Genomic DNA, 18,754 nt, shown 5'->3' on the forward strand with positions numbered 1-18,754 from the left:
GAAAATAATTTTTTGTATATTAAGGTCGCAGACGACGACTAGAATTTTTCCTCTTTTCAAAAAAAGTAAAGGTTTTCTATCAATTTCTATTGAAAATAATTCTTATAAGTAAAACTCTAAATTTGGCAAAATATGTAAATTTGGCAGAGGTTACTGCCCATGTCAACGCCACAATGTCCTATATTAAGAAGCTATACTTAACGTGTTGTTCAGATCGAAGCACTTTTATATACAGCTGTCATATAAACTAACGGATCAAAGTCAAGAAAAAAATATTTTTATACTTTTTTATGATTTTAAAAATACACATGTGAACGGTATTATACATACATAGCTACCCTGCAGCAGAAATTTTTTTTTCTAGTTTTGATTTCTTTCATTTTATTTAATTTTTTTTTATATTTTACTTAAATTTATTTTTATTCTTTTTTATATCATTTTATTTTTATTTTTTACTATTTTCTTCTTTTTTATTATTTTTTTATAATATTTTATTTTTTATAATATTAAATTTTTTTTTTTTTCATTAAATTTTTTATTTTATCTTTAATTTTTTTCCCTTTTTTATATCTTATTTTATTTTATTTAAAGATTTTTTTTTTTAATTTGATTTAAAATTATTTTTATTTCATTTTGTTTTTTCATATCATTTATAATTTATTTTTTACTATTTTATTATATTTTTATTTTTTTTTTATATTTTTTTATATAATATTAAATATTTTTTTGTTTTTCATTTTTTTTATTTTTCTATTTTTTTCTCTTTTTATCTTATTTTATTTAAATATTTTTTATTTAATTTAATTTTTTTTTTTTTTTTTTTAATTTTTTTTTTTATTTTTTGTTATTTTTTTATTTTTTTTTTATATTTTTTTATATAATATTAAATATTTTTTTGTTTTTCATTTTTTTTATATTTGTAATTTTTTTTGTTTTTGATTTTATTTTTTCTTTTATTATATCTTATTTTATTTATTTAATATTTTCTTCTTTTTTATTATATTTTTAATTTTTTATTATGTACATACATATGTATGTATAATATTAAATAATTTTTTGTATTTCCTCACATCTTTTTAAACCCATGCACACTCTCTTGCATAAAAATAATTATCAATTGCATTCAAAAAACCCGCGTCCCAGCTATCTATTCGCTGCGCTGCGCAATTTTCTATTTTTGCTTTTATCCGTTTTTTCTACCTATTTAATGTATAGAAAAAATATTTACTTGTCTTCTATATGATATTTGCTTTATTCACCAACTTCTGTATTTATCTACATACATATGTACACATATTACACACTTACATATTTTCAAACATATTTGCGCTTCATACCCGTGTTTATATTTGCTTTTGATATCAACATTGCAAAGTCGTGTGTGCGAGGGGGTGTAGACGTCAGCGGTGTGTGCATACAAAATTGCCTGGGTACGTGTAAACAAATGCTAAACCCTGTCACAATTGATTTCATATCTTTACGAGCATTTGTTGTAAATACAAGGACACAATGTGGAAAAATTATTAGTTGAATATCCCATTATTACATTTTAATAAAAATATATATTTTGTTCTATTTTTGTCTTACCAACCTGGGATAGTCGAATTTTAGAAGTTTCCCTTGAGGCGAATTTTTCTTCAGCAAAGTCATTCCTCTTAGACACGAACAGGTCACTTGGTACCACGTCCATACTATAAGGTAGATACATAGTACATAAGAACTTCACAACCAAGCTCCCAGAGCATCTGGCGATTTAATGATAAGTACGACTTGGCGTCTTGTGCTGACCCTGATCATGTCGTGTTGTCCTGCGACATGGAACAGGAAACTCCAGAACATATGATTTTAGATTGTCCAGCAATTTGTAGAAGCAGGCTCAAGGACCTGGGATTCATCTACGTGGACAGGAATCGCACCTGCTGGATCCGAGCAGGTTCGTGGCATTGTTTGGAGGACTGGATCTTTGTGACAATATATGATATAGAAAAGAGCACAAAAGACCATAGATCGCAGTGCAAAACCGCAACCCTCAAAACCTTCTGTCCTGATCGAACGCAATAGCTCTCCTACTGGTCAAGGATGGCTGCATCTACATGATTGCTACCTTGAGAGGGTCCAATTGTTGACAGTACAGGATCGAATTTAGAGTTTGGTCGTAGGAGAGTAACACATAGACACGGCTTGACCATCGTTCATCCTGGTTCTCTGCTGGTCGGCGACGGACATTTTCGCTTGGTGCTGTCGTAATTGACTCACTTTGCATCATCCGCTTCAGATGCTCCCACGTTAGTCGGGTCTAAGTAATTGGAACGGCCTCGGTCGGAATTATTTTTCAGCAGGGTTGCCAACTGTTTGAAAATTGTAATTCCAAAAATTAAAATTTTTTATTTTTTAATTCAAAATAAGGAGTTTGGTTAGGAATATTTTTCAGCAGGGTTGCCAACTGTTTGAAATTTTTAATTTCAAAAAGTAAATTTTTTTTTATTTTTTAATTCAAAATAAGGATTTTAGTTAAGAATATTTTTCAGCAGGGTTGCCAACTGTTTGAAAATTGTAATTCCAAAAATTAAAATTTTTTATTTTTTAATTCAAAATAAATAAATTCAAAATATAGATAAATAAATTGAAATATGAATATTTTTAGCAGGGTTGCCAACTTTTTGAAAACTGTAATTGTAAAATTTAAATTTTTTTATTTTTTATTTAAAATAAAGATTTCGGTGGAAAATATTTTCAACAGGGTTGCTAACTTAAAGCAGTGTATCTGTTTTGCTGACACGTACTGTAGACTCTGTCGTGTAATATTACATACATATCTGTTTCTTTACTCGTCATTTAACACACGTGCTGCTATATTGACGTAAGTAGATATGTATAAATCTGTATGTAATGTATATTTCGTATACTATATATGTACATATATGGATATAGTACATATATAAGTAAATGCATTGATATTATTATCAGCTTCCATTACCACCAAAAATATGTCAAATAAATCAGTTCGATGCCCGTCGCTCTGGTATAAATAATAGTCCCGCGTCATTTTCATAACGCAACAATTTATGATCTCATGTCGTTGCACATCAAATATGTATTACATACACACATATAGTAAGTACATATACATTCTATATCGATTTAATGCTGAAATTGCAATATTTACATGACAATTGTTTGACTTTTCGCATGATTCTTTTCTCCACACACTCTCACGAATTTTCCCATCATTCGAAACAAAAGACATGAATATTAGTATAGAATCCTCCTTTTTCCCGCAACTAAGCCCGGTCGCACGATGACTTTACGTTGCCGAGAAACTTTCGTCATTTACCGTATATTTATGCTGTGAGTATCATAACGAAAATGTAACTGTTATGTCTACGAAAGTTATTTAATTTCCGTGGGCTGAGTGTAGGTCAGGAATATTACAAATTCAGACTTCTCTAAATTTATTTGTTGTGTACAAACAATTTCGTTTAAGTGCGCATTTTTGTAATTATTTCGTGACTCTGGTAAAAGTTTCAGTATTTTTCGCAATTACAATGTATCTAGTATAATACCGTTAAGTCCGTAGATTGTGGAATATAAGTATGTAGTTCAATTAAATCTAATGTGATACTATCTGCAGTTTGTATGTCAAACTTAAAGCCAACCTTTGGTCATATTTAGATTGAAAGAAATTGAAGCTTTTAAGGGAGCTTTCAGAATTTTAGATATATTTAAGCAAAATTACTAGTTCTAATTGGCTTTAGTTTATGAAAATTATGCTTAAAATTAATTAATTTTTTTTTCTATAAAGCATTTAGACAAAATTCGACAAGTATGAGCTTTTAGAAAGCTTTCAGAAATTCAAACTGTCGTAAGTTAAACAAATTTGCTAGACTTATGTGACTTTAGTTACTGCAAAGGCTGCTTAAAAGCACTAATTTTTTTTTCTAAAATGCTTTTAAAGCAAAGCTGGAGAATGTTGAGCTTTTACAGAAGTTTCAGAAATTGAGAAAGTAAAAAAATGGAACAAATTATTAGACTTTAGTTAGTGAAAGTGTTGCCTAAAAATAATATTTTTTCCGAAAAAGCTTTTACAACAAAGCTCAAGAGCTTTTACGAACTATTTGGCTACACCTTTATTTTTCGTTTTATAATTTACTTGAACGTATATCTCAATTTAAAAATGAAGTTAGAGTAATTTCGGAGAACAATAGAGCTTTAGAGAGCTTTCGGCAATATACCGAAATTAAACTGAATTGCTTTCACAGCTAAATTCAAGAACTTTTAGGAATTCTTTATTAGAGCTTTTCGTATTTGACTTGAGTGAACTTGTAGAACACCAAGAGTTCCAGGAAGCTTTCATTAATACAATAGCCATAATTGCTTCTAATTCTAGAGTTTTAACAGTTTTTTTATCACAGCTTTAGTTTTCGTATTATGCTTGAACGGAACTCTCAGTTTCAGACTGAAGTTATTTTCATTTTGGATTATAGAGCTTTAGGAAGCTTTTGGTAATGCATAAAAACTCTAGAAAATTGTGAACGCAAATTAAGAAGCAATCTTCAACGCAGTGCAGAAAATTCGATTCCAAAAAGTTTCTATAATTTCCCTAAAAAAAGCTTTCACAGTTGAAAAAATAGAGCTTTCACGGATTAGTCACTTATATTTATAAATATACGCCACAGAGTTATGTTCGACATGATGTAAAAATCAGCAAAACTATCCCTAAATTTGGCAAAAAAGCTTTCACAACAAGAAATGAGAGCTTTCACGGGTTCTTCAGTGGTTTTTTTTTTACTATTTTGAAATTTACACGTTCGAAACAGTGCAAAAAATTCGGTTTAAAATATCCATAATTTTATTAAAAAGCTTTCACAAAAAAATAAGAGCTTTCACGAATTCATCAGAGATATTTGAATTTGACATAACAGAGTTATGTTCCGCACAGTGCAAAAATCAGTAAAAATGTCCATAATTTTACTAAAAAGCTTTCACAGCAAAAAATAAGAGCTTTCACATAGTCGTCAGTAAGAAAAAGTAATAATCAATAAAAATTGTTGGAATCTAAAATGACCCTAAAGAGGTTTTCTATAATTAAAATTAATTTAAAGTTATTTAAAAACACCCTTTAACACCCTTCAGAGAAATATTGCATATAACCCGCCCAAAGGTATGCTTCATTTCCTTCTGCAGGCTACTGCATTCCTGATTAATCTATACTTAGTCTTCAATTAAAGTTGAGTCATGCATGACTGGAGGATATGTATGTGTATATCGTCATAATTTTGCCACGTGCACTACTTTTAATTTACCGTTAGCTCTATTATACTAAAGTACATAAACACTGTGATTTACTCGTTACTCGCTGAATGGAAATTTAATTAAAAGTCTCACCCTTTCAATCGAGCATTTTCATTTATTGCTGGGATTACCCACTCACAGGCATACTTGCACATACATATGTACATACAGATATAGAGATAGTCGAACGCCCACTTTTATTTATACATTCGCTACAATGTATTGCAAACTAACATTGATTGACGAGCTTTAGTGATTAGAAAGTCATTCGATATATTAATTAATGATGCACATGCCTCAGCACAAGGTTCTGGTCATGGCATCCAGGGGGTCGGCAGTGGGGCAAGTAATGGCACATTTACTACACGATTGAACAAGTTCGTTGATGCGTTCGAAAGGACAAAAGCACATAATCGATACAATATTAAAATGTTTACCTCTTTCGATGTCTCTATGAGCTTGTATTCATCTGCTGACTGGCAGGAGGTCGCACAAAAATTTTCAAAGCCAAGGGGAAGGATGAGCTTAATAGTGATTAATTTTGAAAATGATTTGTATTAATGAATACCGTTATAAGTTAGTATCAGTTTGGGTCGTAAGGTTTTTCCTATTTTATAGATCATACTTCGACAGCTGTTAGTCCTTTATGTTACCCACATACTCTAAAAAGTGTATCACCAGATTCCTGGAGATCGCCGAAGTATTTTAAGTTTACCACAAATTTGTTAAGGCGTTTAATTTCAAACCCAGCTACTTTGCTCGGTTCGCCGAAGATGTGTCTTCTGAGATATTTCCATCTCAATCTGGCAAAGATAGTGGCAAGATGATTCGAAATTCATTTTTCTAAGAGCAAATAGTTTGGAGGATCTCTTCAGCTTCTGGGCTTATTGACAAGCGTTTGTAGTGAACACGACGAACGGAGGTCTTCTGGTACAGTCCTAGAAAGGAAGGGGGTATCCAGGAGATGAAATAGGGCAACGGGTGCTCTCCCGAACAAGCTCATCGTCTTTGTACTTACAATATCCGAGAGATTGACTTTGCTAAGAGCAAGTAAGTTGGAGTACATCTAACGGTTCACTCTGGGCCAGAAGGATCTCACAATCAGATAAGTTCTGCTAATTGACAAGCGTTTGCCGAGTTCACTGGAAGTCCAGCCCTAGAAATCAAGAGGGTATCCAGTAGATCAAATTGTGGTAAAGGTGCCCTCCCTAGCAGGTTTTGCTTGCAGTTTACGGTGAATCTTCTGTGACCGCGGACCCAAACAATTCTAAAAAGAATAAACTTCTATTTTTGGGTTTTTTGGTTTCGACTTATGTTTGAGAGCAATTCTATAGATTGTTGGAGAGGTCATTAGACGGAGACTGAAACTATTACTGTTGTTGTTGTGGTTGTAGCGGCAGAATACTGCCGAATTGACGGTCCTTAGCCGGCTAAAAGTCCGGGACCGTTCCGGTCACGTAGACCCGACTGTCGTGGGAGACTACTGCTCTCTCTCTTAAGCTACATCATGCTAAAACCCCATAAGCATGTAGCAAAAAACATATTTCAAAGTATTATTATATAATAATAGTTAAGAACTTTTTGCACTGTGGAATTTGCTAATTACTTTGCGGTAATTTTCAAATTGAAGCCAATTTCATTTGGCACCCACATTCAATGCCAATCGATGCATAAATGCATTGCGCTGATTTATTTTACTTACTCATGTACGTAAACACCCATATTAAGCGCCTAAATGCATATTCATATCCACCCACTTTATACCCCTGAATGTATATTAAAATCATTTGAAGCGCCTGAATGTATACTACCATATATTTTCATTATACATTTACTACAACATACAGTTATTTTTTATAACTTTTGCAATTTGAATGCACTTACATAAAGGTAAATATATATTTTTATATACCACACCCCTCGCTTGGCGACCCTCAGCCATACAGCATGCCCCACAGAGTTTATTAAAAAATGTGTATACATAAAAGTATGAAATCCACAACGAATGCGGTGAGTGGTTGGTTGGCACAAAATTGCTGGATGACCTGAAAAATTCATTCATGCCAGCAACGTACTGCAACCCACGCTTGCCAACATTTACCGTTCTTTTTTTACTTGCCACTGCCAACGAGAACGCCCTGAAAACACGTGCAGTTTTCGCATCAAGGCTGTGCACATGAGTCTACCATGGTATGCACTGCTAAGTAGGTGTGTAGCACTTCTTACATTGTGTGCACACCGTTTGCCGGCAGCACCGCGCCACACATGCGCTTACACACCCACTTATGCAACTCAAACTCATGCAAGTCATGGCACAACACACACGCTTTTTTCGCTTTTTCTGACTTTTTGTCCAACAAAGGGGCTTCCGTGACGCCTTGTGCCAATGTTAAGAGTGTGAAATGTTGCATTACATTTTTTATTTTGCATGCGCCGTGTATATTTTGTACGCTGCTCTTCAGTTTTATTTGAGTTTTTACTTGTAAGCGCCTAAAAGGCGACTTTACAAATTTTCATTTTCACATTTCTAAGGATTCTTGTTATACAACTCAATTGTTGTGTGCATGTTTGTATATGTATCTATGTATGTGTGCGCTTGTGGAGCTTTGTTTCTTAAATCTTGTGTATTTCGACTTTGTTGCAAAGTTCTTACAAGAAAAGTATCTTGCAAGGCATAGAAATACAAGTTCGTTTTGAAGCACACTTTAACGGTGTAAAAAGCTTTTATAAAGGCACATATGTATATATATAGTACATATGTATGTATATACAATGTTCTTTCTTGCATTGTGCAACAATAATTTCTTTATTATACATAAATTTATATATTTAAAAGAAAATTGTATACAACACAGCTAATAATCTACTTATGCTGAATTTCTCAAGGTAAATGTGCGTTGTACCGTTACAAAAAATAAACAAAGAAAAAAGTTTATTTTATAATACCCTTCACCGGTGCATTTCTCATGGCATAAAAAGGTATACAAAATACTTTATCTTTAATTTGATCGTTTCGTTTGTATGGCAACTATATGCTATAGTGGTCCAAACTGAATATGTTCTTGGAGGATTGTAGTGCTATCTTGGGAAACAATATGTGCAAAATTTCGTGAAGCTATATCTTCAAATAAAAAACTTCTCCTTATAACAACTTTAATTTGGTCGGTCAGTTGGACGCTAACTATATGCTATAGTGGTCCGATATCTGCAATTCCGACAAATGAGCAGCTTTTTGGGTAGAAAAAGACGTGTGCGAAATTTCGGATCGATAACTCAAAAACTAGGACTAGTTTTCGTATATATACTGACAGACGGACGGGGCTAGATCAACTAAACTTTACAGACAATCTTTGAAATCGGCTAATGACTTTTTAAAAATCTGAATTTTGGTCCACCTGGTCTTTCCAACAGAGTGAAGGTCTTCCTCCTCTCCCTCTGCTTCCCTGTGCGGGTACTTCGTCGAATACTCTCAGAGCTGGAGTGTTTTCATCTATTCGGACAACATGACCTGGCCAGCGTATTCGTTCTCTGAATTCGCTGAACTAAGCATATCAATATCGTCGTATATCTTGTACATCTCATCATTCTATCGACCGTTCGCCGTTGCCAATGCTAAAAGAACCATAAATCTTCCACAGAAAATTTTTCTCGTAACGTCGACTCAAAATCAATCAAATGTTGTCATCGTCCATTACTCTGCACCATATAGCAGAACGGAGATGATGAGTGACTTATAGAATTTGGCCTTTGTTCGTCGAGAGAAGACTTTACTTTTCAATTGCCTACTCAGTCCGAAGGAGCACCTGTTGGCAGGAGTTATTCTGTGTCGGATTTCGAGGCTGACGTTGTTGTTAGTGTTAATGCTGGTTCCAAGATAGAGGAAATTATCTACGACTTCGAAGTTATGACTGTCAACAGTGACGTGGCAGCCAAATCGCGAGTGCGACGACTGTATGTGTGATGACAGAAGATATTTCGTCTTGCCCTCGCCCCTATCAGACCCATTTGCTTCGCTTCTTTGTTCAACCTGAAGAAAGTAGAAACAATGGCGCGATTGTTGAGGCCAATGATATAGAAGTCGTCGGCCAGCAGTTGTACACTCTTGTAGAAGATTGTATCTTGTCGTATATAACCTATTGGCAACACATTGGAATAATCGATTTGCACTAGCTTCTTTTGAAGTGAATTTTTCACCAAAAAATTTATACGTTGTAGACAGAACAAGTAGTAATCACTTAGTAGCCTGCCCAAAGCATAATACGAGTAATAAGCACCACCAAGTTCTCGCACCTTTTGGCGAATCACTCTCGATGTGTAGTAGCTTGACGTTATCCTGAAGGAACGCAATTCCTTAATCTTATTAGCTAAAATTGATCGCTTCTGGTCGGTTTCTTCCTCAGACGGTCTAATTATTGGTCCGAATTAATAGTTTGATCGTAGTGGAGCAGCTCATAGAACATGATTCCCTGTCAATGCTACCAAATATTTTGGAAAATCTACCTGACCGTCAATCTTTGCTTGGACAGCGTTTGTGCCGGCTTACTGCGATTTGAAAACGTTCGTTTTTCGCTTCGTAAGTAATCTTTTTCCATTACCTGTAATCATCCGCTTCAGAAATGGTTCGATTTTGTTGTGATTATACGGCGATTTGTTGGTAAAATTTCTGTCCGTATGCTTTATGTGGGTCAATTCATCTGGCATCTGTACTGCAAGCTTCTTTTCATTCAGCCTTATTTAAATCGTTCAAAAGGTTTTTTGTGTCAAGCTTATGTTCTGTGCAATTGAAACAGTGCTTATGAGACATTCAGACTCAACGATTTCCATTACTTTATCGTTGATTTTCCAGAGCATTGACATCGAAATGGCAGGAAAGGAATCAAGGAAACGAAAGTTAGACATGATTGATAGTGACAGCATTAGGATCACAAAACCTACTCTCATTTTCAGCTGTCTGTATTGTGTTTATTTTTGAGACAATTGACGCCTTCGAAAATAATATTCGGGTTATTGCTGACATACGGCCCCAATTACTGTCAAAAGTGGTAGAAAATTGAACCTATTATATGGACTGAACAGAGTATATTTAGTTTGCCACGAACTTTGTAAGGAAAGGCGGATACCCTGCAAAGTAATCGCCCAGAAATTTAGCAGACATCATTTTATCATCATCAAATTGCTTTATTTTTCCAATATCGGTTCATTATAGCATATAGATACATAACATATAGATTAAGTATTAAGTGGTTTTATGGAAAGTTCTTCTTTTACGAGGTATCCAAGAATTTGGCATGCATTGTTGCCTAAAGCAAATATTTGAAGAAATTTTTTAGAACGGATTGGTATAGCATATAGCTGACATTCAAACTGATACAAATCAAATGCTTGTATGGAAAACTTTTTCATTCGACAAGATATCTTCATAGAAATTTTCATGGATTACTAGTTATATCAGGGTTCTTAAAATAACACGTATCTGAACAATTGATAATCTCACACACTTTGACTTCAAAACGGATCGCTAAACTGAACTTTGGCGGCTCCTTCTCTGCCCATAATATACCGACGAGGAAGCTATGGCTGGAAAGAAGCCGTTGGAGAAGAGGGACAGTGAGCTTCTTTACGGATGGGTCAAAGCTTGGTGGAAACGTTGCTGGAAGGGTTTGCTGTCAGGAGCACCCTATCAACTCAGAATTCCTGGCTATTGCAGTGCCTTCCAAGCCGAGCAGCAGATCTACTGCTCCGGTGTGCAGCCTCCTTCAGAAAAGTGACCATCCACTCATATAGCACAGCGGCGATACTAGCTTTGAACTCATTTACACTGCCTTTAGAGTTGTTCGAAGAGTGCCCAACCTCACTAGCAATAGCATCAAGCGTCTTTGTGGTAAGACTGGCATGGGTGCCTATCAACAGGCAATGCAGGAAATTGTACAGCTGATCCTCTAATGTTCTACTACTAGATAAATGGGCTTCGCGGAGCTTGGCCAACGCTGAGCCGCAAACGGTACTTGCGCTCTCGAAAAAGCTTTCTATGTCCTCAGTAAGGCTAGCCTTTCTCTAATTGCGGGGCTTTTATCTGGCCATTGGCCTATTGGCGTCCATGCTGTAAGGCTGGGAATCTTACCAGGCGCCACCTGCAGAAACTGTATGGAAGAAGACTAGGTGGAAACAACTCAACACCTCCTTCTTGACTGTCCCGCGTTTGGGCGGACTACATATAACAGTTCACGCGCAATCTTTGATCAGCCATCCAACCTAACTACAATATATCAGGCAATCTCCAAAGAAATAGTTTAAATTGGATCACCATAGTATATAGGTTCCATACAAACTGAATGATAGGAAAGTTTTGTAAGGGGCCTTTTGTATTGTGGCTTTGGTGCAACGGAAGTTAACGTTTTTTTGTTTATTTTTTTTAACTTTTATAATAAAACTAAATTCCTGGCCTTAAATTATATCATATGCTGCTTATTACTTCTCGAAAACAACGAGTCTGAAAAATCCACATATATTAAAATTTTCCGATATTTGATATCCCCTGCAGGTTCTAGTGAATTGTTTATGCAATATTTAAAAATATATAAATATAAAAAATACATATTTTTCGCATGAATTTCATCACTCGCAATGCTCACCAACAACAATCTCATTTCATCCTATCGGATCATCATTATTGATTACCACATTTGTTTATCTCAACTTTTTTCTTCTGCCTACCTTTGAATTCTCGCAGCAATTTATCGGCTTTTCCGCAACAAACGTCAACAACCACGGCAACCGCAACTATGGAAGAAATCAAAACAAACAAACTGGAAAATAATTAAAACAAACATTGGCATGAAAAGAATCTGCACAGAAAAAAATCTATATGTAAATATTGAAATTGCAAATGCGTCAGGCGTACGCCCAGTGAATCCAAGTCAATCTCCACATCAACAATGTCTGGCGGCCACGTAGGCTGCTCGCTCGCAACGTCTAAGCACCCACACTGACTAACTTGCACCAACAACCAACCAACTGTATGTGTGTGCGTAAACGAGACGCGCTAAAAATTTGAAAAAAAAGAAATACGAATAAAAATAAAGTAAAAATCAGTGCATTGAAAGTGAAAACGAGAATTGCAAATCAAGCGACGAGCTTTTTGCTCGCCCCACGCGGCGCGTCATGATTTCCATTTAATTTTATGCAAATAACAATTGTAAAGAAAGTGCGCGCCACCGTCGCACGCCATGAACGAGAGGCAAAAATTTAATAAAACTACAGCTATTTAAACGTGCATAGGTGTGTGTGTGTGTGTGTGTGCATTTTGTGCAAATCGAAATTGTAAAAGAAAACAAGTGCAACGAAAACGACGCTAAGAATAGCACACAGCACCGGACCGAGCGAGCACTACAGGCCAATAACGCGCTGATGCGCACACGCTTTACCCTGCCCCTCGGCGACAGACACCCCACGATTTCAGCCTCGCAACGCTGCAATCTCGGCTGCATGTAAGGCGGGGGCAAATTTTTACGCTGCTGTGAGTATTCTGCATGTCTGCTCGGCGGGTCCAACTTAATTACACTTGAGTCTGTTGTTGTTCTTGTTGTTGTTATTGTTATTGCTTGCATTTGGTAGCAGTTACAAAGGTGTTTCATTTAATGTTATCATTTTGGTTAATTATTTGCTCTCGTGCATGCCTGTTTTACTACGAGTTACTTGTATAAATACATATTTACATACAAGGGTGGGTTCGAAAATATCGATTTTTTCGCTTCTTACTCTAAAAAATCAGTTTTCACTGGGGCGTTTTTTACGTGGCGGGTCCCAAACCCAGCGCATAACCTTGAATACGGATGGTACGTCTTCTCACTTTGGCTCGCCTTCAAAGTGATGTTTTTTTGGCTACCCAGAGGATACTTGGTCTAAGTCGAAAGTTGTGAGCTGCTTAAGCCATATGTAAAAGACCTGTTTCTGGTCACTCCCAAATGATTGGCGATCTGAGAACTTCCCAACTTGCCTGAACTTCTACACATGGCTCCATCCATAGATCAGAAGGTACTGGGATATAAATATTAGGTAGTTGTACACCATGATCGTACGCCCGATAATCACGGAGCGGTGGCTTGGGCCTCAAAAGCATCCAGACTATTGTAGCTGCAACGACTAGCATGCCCGATGGAAGCACTTGAAGTCATGCTTGAGCTCATAATACTTCACCTAGTAATCGGTCACACTGCTTCAAATAACAGCAGAAAGGTGGCAGTGGTAAGGTAATTTCATTCCAGCGGATGAAGGACTTAAGTGGTTAATACCGTTGGCTCTTCTCCCAAGAGACAGCCAAAAGGGTAAACTTCACCAAGAGGTTTAAGGTTACCCTTATCAGTAAAGCTAAATGGAATGATTCGACTCTCGAGTTACTGCTTATGGATAGTTCAATTAAATACACACCGACAGCTCGAAAACGTCGGAGAGAATTGATGCAGGAGTCGCAGGATCACGCACCGAACTCTCCGTACCCATGGGAAGTTTTCCGAGCATTTGTCTTTGCCATAAGTCGGGGCGTAGAGATAAACCTCCAACACAACTATCGCAATGAACGTATAGACATACTTAGCGATAGTGAAGCGGCACTAAAAGTAGCCTCCTCTTACGAGATCAAATCGCTACTAATGCAGGAAGTGTTGAAAACGGCTGAACAATCTATCGGAACGTAAGCAAGTGCACCTTAACTGGGTGCCTGGTTACAAAAGTATAACCGGGAATGTACTCGCTGATGAGCTCACCCGCTCGAGAGCATCTACTAACATGGTAGGGCCGGAACCTCTTCATCGCGGTAAGTCTTCATACCATAAAGGAGCTGCTCCCCAAGGAAAACGAAGTAGCAGACAGAGAGAGGTATTGACAACCACTTCAAGTCATACGCCATGCCAAGTTGCTAATGGGGGATACAACCTCAGCAGGTTTAAATATGTAATAAACCTCCCTTGGGACAAACTCAGGCTACTTTTCGTATTCTACGCTGGCCACTGTAAGCTCATGAAGCACTTATATAACATGGGCCTAGCTTCCTGTGCAAATTGCCGGTTCTGCGACAGGAAGCCTGAAACTCCATAACACCGACTAATGGACTGCATAGCAATCTGCAGACGCAGGATAAACGGCCCTTGGATTGAGGGATCACATCACCTCACTAGCACCTAGCAGTATATTGCAATTTATCAATATTCTGGGGCTAGGTGGATCGTTGCAACTTAGGGGAGAACTCAATAGACCTTGGGTCGCGGGGCAATCCACATTTATTTATCTTATCTCATCTAATAATAACGAAAAAATAAGATAATAGATAGCGAAGTATGTTTTTATTACTCTTAAGAGCTCATACTTCAAGAGAATTGTTTGAGGTGCTTACAAATTAATTTTTCAAAGTAGAAAGTGAAAAAAATATCGATTTTTTTTGGTGCCACAAAGTGTGTACATATCTATATTTATATAATTTTTACCAATATTTTTTATTTGTGATCCACCCTAATACATACATTGTAAGCACTTATGAACAATAAATTTTATTGTTACTTTGGCATGTCATTCATTTGTCGGCTATTTTGTTTGGGTAATACAATCGATTTTGTTGTTATTGTTGTTGTTACGTGTTACATTTTTGTTGCTTGTAATTTCTCAATTATTTACTATTGCTAAGTGCCGACTTAATTGCTTGAGTATGTGTGATAACAAAGTGTTATAGCGACTTTAATACCCCGCAGGCCATTTAACAAAAGCGTATAACTGTTTCGTTTGCTAAAATTTTGTTGTGAAATGTAAGAATGTTACGTGTATGAAAGTGTACCAAAGAGCTCAGCAGGATAAGTTAGGTTAGGTTAAAATGTCGATCGGGTTACATGCGCTAATAGCGATCTTAGAATACCGTCCATTGTGATATCTAAAACCTCATATATTGTACATTATATTGATCATAGAGACCCTCATAAATCGACAAAGCGATTTGACCTTACTACCGCCGTCTCATCGAATAATTTCCGATTTGTTTCAAAGTTAACTCTCTTTCCTTACTTTTTACAGTACTTATGTTCCTTTGAACTGCGTTATTTTTCCACTACTTAAAATATTATCAGCGGAATTCCATTGCACTCGCAACTTCGTTGCAAAATACTTCAACGAGATTTATTGTAAACTCATATTTACCACTTGTAGTTATAAGGCTTAACAGTGTAATGCGATTTCGCACAAAGTGCAAGTGCACTTGCATAAGTGAAAGCAGTTCAAGAATCTTCCACTTGCACCTAATAAATGATTGACGACGAAACGAACATTGAATATAAAGCGGTGGATTATAGAGTATTTAAACCACTTCCACCCATTTTTCTGTTTTTCTCAGATATCAGAAAAACATATTTACATAGACACTAAAGTAGGCCAGCTGTCATATTTTAGAAAGAAAACAATCGACGGGAAAAGGGTATAACAAAATTTTTACTAGAAGTCTTACGTGTCTCCAATGAAATAAGTTTATTTGTTAGCCCTTAGATTGATTTAAAGATTGCTTAAGCGCTTGAAAGGTTAATAGAAGATGTCTCATGTTACCAAGTACATAATATTATTACAATTTGCCTCTATTTCTTCTTTATTGGCGTAGATTTAATTTGCCTATAGATAAAACATGTAGTGGTTTCCATCATCATCATTGCGTCATCATAACTTCCGAAAGCACTCTAGTCATTCATGAGATCTGTCGCCTAATAGGTCCTAAAAGCTATAATTTTTTCCAATTTTTACTAAATTTAAGACGACGTCGGTAGTATTTCTCACCTACTTAAGAGTAAAACAATTTCTTGTGATTTTAAGATTCGAATCGAGAGCTAGAATTCACGAAGTGTTCTCCAATGAGACAGCGTAATAATTTCGATTGACCTAAAAGATATTAAAGAGACTTCGAATGTGTAAAGAGGATTTTTTTGTGTTTCCATCATATCAATTATCGTATTTTAATAGACTTAGTTCACTTAACACCTTACCTCTTTGAAAAAAAATATTGTCTTAAGTTGCGATTTCCATAATATTTCCAATTTATTCTTAATACTTAGAATTTTGAAGATCTTTTTATAATATAATATAATTTTTTGCTTCTCTTAACATGTCAATTGATTAATTCCTGACCTACCATAGTAAAACACATTTTTTTGGAAAATTTCGTTTTTTTTTTGTTTAATTCAATAAAGTTTTCTTCACACACTGATTATAGTGACCTTCCAACTTTTCGATACCATTTTTGTAGTTAGTACGACTTGTCCTTTGCTTCTAAGCCTCAGTTGCGGCGATCACCTTTTCATTCGGCAAAAAATTCCTTCCAGCAAACATTCTTTTAATATCTTAAAATAAATAAAAAATAGCTGGGGCCCAAATCTGAAGAATACATGGAGGCGGAAACAATTCGAAACCCAAATCACCGATTTTGACCATCGTTTTCACTGATTTGTAACACGGTGCATTGTCTTAGTGAAACATCACTTTCTTTTCTTTCAAAAGCGGCCGTTTTTCGGCGATTTGATCCTTCAAACGGTCCAATAACGCTTTGTAAATAATAATCGTAGTTGATGGTCCTTCCTTTTTCAATATAGTCAATAAAAATTAATCTTTGCGCTTCCCAAAATACAGACGCCATAACCTTGCCAGCCGACTGTTACCTTTTTCCATGTTTTAAAGCAGGTTCATCATGTGCAGTCCACTCGGATGACAGTCCACTCGGATGAGTGGTCATCGGAGTGAAATTATGAAGTCCTTTCATCGGTTGCAACATATCGACGCAATACTCGGGTTTATTGCAAAACACTGCTCCGAATCATCAACTCGCCGTTGTTTTTGGTCAAAAGTGAGTTCGCGCAGCACCCACTTTGAACAGAGATTTATCATACCTAAATATTCGTGAATGATATGATGTAGACGTGCAGTTCGTATCTTAAGAGTGCATACTATCTTGAACAACTTCACTTTAAGGGTTTCCAGGGTTGTGGGCTTTTTTGATGTTTTCTTCGCTAACAATCTTTTTTAGCCTTCACTGTTTGCACGTCTAAACTTAGCATACCAAACCATTATGGTTTATTTTCCTGGGACAGTATCCGGAAACTCGTTATGAAGCCAAGTTTTGGTTTTAACTGTACTTTTTTTTTCAAAAAGCAATCTTTTAAATTCTCGCGAAATTTCTTTTTATGTATTTTTTTCACAAGAACAAAAGTTGCTTCACCCAAAATAATATAATTCACAAATGCTCCGATAGCTGTCAAATTTATGCATGCGTCAGGTTAACTAAAAATCATATGATTCATATTTATATTTGATTCTAGCAGCGCCATCTATTTGTCAGCCCGGGAACTTTTTAATTGACCTTTTTCGCAATGTAATTCCACTCAAAGCCAAGGAGATGACAGTTTAACCTTTATAATGCATTGAGAATACCTTGATTTTTGAAATAGTTTAGTAGTTCAAAATAACAGAACATCATCTTCGTTCTTAGAATTTTTTATATATCCAGAGTGTAGAAAATATTAAAAATATCGAAGCTCACTGCAAAACTTAAGATATTTACCCCGAAGTATAAAAATATCATTCATTCAAATATAAATAAATATTTATAATAATAAATCTAAAATTTTTTTCATGAAAAAACGCACTTTTTCAGGTTGAAAATCTATATTTTCTGCGGTCTCTTTGAATAACACATGAAAAGCGATCTAGCGCCTCGTGTATAAGTATTTCCTCATATCAAGTGACCTTAAGAAAGTCATTTGCGATGTTAAAGACCCGTGTGCTTTTTTGCGGTTTTGCGGAATACCTTTTTGTTTAACATATTTAAGTTCACCTTGAGTCTATATTAGATATTACATATTCGTATCGATATCCGCAAATTATATTATCGAAGACATGTGACAGTATAATTAACTGTAAAATAGCTAGGTAATGACTACTAAATTTTATAATCCATCGTGTAATGCAATTTGTGTCAATATTTATTGCTGGAACCGCGGAAAGGTGCGATTTGTGTACGTCATTAAATATTAAAAATTTTATTGCAAGTGTTGTTGTTTTGATAAGAGCAGCAAACCGAGTGGTGAGCTCTAACTGACCCCACGTTCAATTACAATGCCAAGGTTAGTTGTTAACTACATATAACTTGTTTTTAGTATTTTTTATTACTGATATAAGTTGCTATTTGCTGATAGATTTGTTTACGCTGTGCAATGCACTAAGTTAGGATGATCCTTTGAAAATGGAATGAAAGTTTTTTTGAAGTGTTTTTACTGGTCTAAATAGCTATTTACTGAATGAAATACAAATATTTTTGGGGTTTTCAAACATTTTGACGGTAATAAATAAGTCAAAATATTACAAATTAATTAGTTTAAACCCCATTTGAACAATATTAAGATGCGTCACATAGGTGTCAGACTTTATTTTATTGTAACGGTAAATT

At 35.4% G+C, this 18,754-nt stretch overlaps 1 protein-coding gene across 3 annotated transcripts in view; it reads left to right on the forward strand.

Moving 5' to 3' along the window:
• Positions 1 to 18,754, forward strand: part of LOC105222149 (uncharacterized) — a 63,740-nt gene that overhangs the window by 5,296 nt on the left and 39,690 nt on the right. For 2 of the 3 annotated variants that reach the window (XM_049453388.1, XM_049453490.1), the window contains exon 2: positions 12,023 to 12,808. The exons of the other annotated variant lie outside the window; for it this stretch is intronic. The gene's annotated coding sequence lies outside the window, so the exon portion shown is untranslated. The remainder of the gene's footprint in view (positions 1 to 12,022; positions 12,809 to 18,754) is intronic. 3 annotated transcript variants of the gene reach the window in all.

This window comes from Bactrocera dorsalis, chromosome 1 (assembly GCF_023373825.1).
Source record: "Bactrocera dorsalis isolate Fly_Bdor chromosome 1, ASM2337382v1, whole genome shotgun sequence".
NCBI classification, from domain to species: Eukaryota; Metazoa; Arthropoda; class Insecta; order Diptera; family Tephritidae; genus Bactrocera; species Bactrocera dorsalis.